Below are 2,709 nucleotides of genomic sequence, written 5' to 3' on the forward strand. Positions count from 1 at the left end.
CCTGAGTGTTGGTGTTTAGTTTGATAGAAGCCTGAGTGTTGGTGTTTCCCCTGTTTGATAGAAGCCTGAGTGTTGGTGTTCCCCTGTTAGTTTGATAGAAGCCTGAGTGTTGGTGTTTCCCCTGTTAGTTTGATAGAAGCCTGAGTGTTGGTGTTTCCCCTGTTAGTTTGATAGAAGCCTGAGTGTTGGTGTTCCCCTGTTAGTTTGATAGAAGCCTGAGTGTTGGTGTTCCCCTGTTAGTTTGATAGAAGCCTGAGTGTTGGTGTTCTAGTTTGATAGAAGCCTGAGTGTTGGTGTTTCCCCTGTTTGATAGAAGCCTGAGTGTTGGTGTTTCCCCTGTTAGTTTGATAGAAGCCTGAGTGTTGGTGTTTCCCTTTAGTTTGATAGAAGCCTGAGTGTTGGTGTTTCCCCTTGTTTGATAGAAGCCTGAGTGTTGGTGTTTCCCTGTTAGTTTGATAGAAGCCTGAGTGTTGGTGTTTCCCCTGTTAGTTTGATAGAAGCCTGAGTGTTGGTGTTCCCCTGTTTGATAGAAGCCTGAGTGTTGGTGTTTCCCTGTTAGTTTGATAGAAGCCTGCGTGTTGGTGTTCCCCTGTTAGTTTGATAGAAGCCTGAGTGTTGGTGTTTCCCCTGTTAGTTTGATAGAAGCCTGGGTGTTGGTGTTTTCCCATGTTAGTTTGATAGAAGCCTGAGTGTTGGTGTTCCCCTGTTAGTTTGATAGAAGCCTGAGTGTTGGTGTTCCCCTGTTAGTTTGATAGAAGACTGCGTGTTGGTGTTCCCCTGTTAGTTTGATAGAAGCCTGAGTGTTGGTGTTTTAGTTTGATAGAAGCCTGAGTGTTGGTGTTTCCCCTGTTAGTTTGATAGAAGCCTGGGTGTTGGTGTTTCCCCTGTTAGTTTGATAGAAGCCTGAGTGTTGGTGTTCCCCTGTTAGTTTGATAGAAGCCTGAGTGTTGGTGTTCCCCTGTTAGTTTGATAGAAGCCTGAGTGTTGGTGTTTCCCCTGTTAGTTTGATAGAAGCCTGAGTGTTGGTGTTCCCCTGTTAGTTTGATAGAAGCCTGAGTGTTGGTGTTTAGTTTGATAGAAGCCTGAGTGTTGGTGTTTAGTTTGATAGAAGCCTGAGTGTTGGTGTTTCCCCTGTTAGTTTGATAGAAGCCTGGGTGTTGGTGTTTCCCCTGTTAGTTTGATAGAAGCCTGGGTGTTGGTGTTCCCCTGTTAGTTTGATAGAAGCCTGAGTGTTGGTGTTCCCCCTGTTAGTTTGATAGAAGCCTGAGTGTTGGTGTTCCCCTGTTAGTTTGATAGAAGCCTGCGTGTTGGTGTGTCCCCTGTTAGTTTGATAGAAGCCTGAGTGTTGGTGTTCCCCTGTTAGTTTGATATAAGCCTGAGTGTTGGTGTTTCCCCTGTTAGTTTGATAGAAGCCTGAGTGTTGGTGTTCCCCTGTTAGTTTGATAGAAGCCTGAGTGTTGGTGTTCCCCTGTTAGTTTGATAGAAGCCTGAGTGTTGGTGTTTCCCCTGTTAGTTTGATAGAAGCCTGAGTGTTGGTGTTCCCCTGTTAGTTTGATAGAAGCCTGGGTGTTGGTGTTCCCCTGTTAGTTTGATAGAAGCCTGAGTGTTGGTGTTCCCCTGTTAGTTTGATAGAAGCCTGAGTGTTGGTGTTTCCTGTTAGTTTGATAGAAGCCTGGGTGTTGGTGTTCCCCTGTTAGTTTGATAGAAGCCTGAGTGTTGGTGTTCCCCTGTTAGTTTGATAGAAGCCTGAGTGTTGGTGTTCCCCTGTTAGTTTGATAGAAGCCTGAGTGTTGGTGTTTCCCCTGTTAGTTTGATAGAAGCCTGAGTGTTGGTGTTCCCCTGTTAGTTTGATAGAAGCCTGAGTGTTGGTGTTTCCCTGTTAGTTTGATAGAAGCCTGAGTGTTGGTGTTTCCCCTGTTAGTTTGATAGAAGCCTGCGTGTTGGTGTTCCCCTGTTAGTTTGATAGAAGCCTGAGTGTTGGTGTTTCCCCTGTTAGTTTGATAGAAGCCTGAGTGTTGGTGTTTCCCCTGTTAGTTTGATAGAAGCCTGAGTGTTGGTGTTTCCCCTGTTAGTTTGATAGAAGCCTGAGTGTTGGTGTTTAGTTTGATAGAAGCCTGAGTGTTGGTGTTTCCCCTGTTAGTTTGATAGAAGCCTGAGTGTTGGTGTTGTTAGTTTGATAGAAGCCTGAGTGTTGGTGTTTCCCCTGTTAGTTTGATAGAAGCCTGAGTGTTGGTGTTTAGTTTGATAGAAGCCTGGGTGTTGGTGTTTCCCTGTTAGTTTGATAGAAGCCTGAGTGTTGGTGTTCCCCTATTAGTTTGATAGAAGCCTGAGTGTTGGTGTTTAGTTTGATAGAAGCCTGAGTGTTGGTGTTTCCCCTGGTTTGATAGAAGCCTGAGTGTTGGTGTTCCCCTGTTAGTTTGATAGAAGCCTGAGTGTTGGTGTTTAGTTTGATATAAGCCTGAGTGTTGGTGTTTCCCCTGTTAGTTTGATAGAAGCCTGAGTGTTGGTGTTTCCCCTGTTAGTTTGATAGAAGCCTGAGTGTTGGTGTTCCCCTGTTAGTTTGATAGAAGCCTGAGTGTTGGTGTTTAGTTTGATAGAAGCCTGAGTGTTGGTGTTTCCCCTGTTTGATAGAAGCCTGAGTGTTGGTGTTTAGTTTGATAGAAGCCTGAGTGTTGGTGTTTCCCCTTTAGTTTGATAGAAGCCTGAGTG

This window comes from Coregonus clupeaformis, unplaced genomic scaffold, assembly GCF_020615455.1.
Source record: "Coregonus clupeaformis isolate EN_2021a unplaced genomic scaffold, ASM2061545v1 scaf0680, whole genome shotgun sequence".
NCBI lineage: Eukaryota > Metazoa > Chordata > Actinopteri > Salmoniformes > Salmonidae > Coregonus > Coregonus clupeaformis.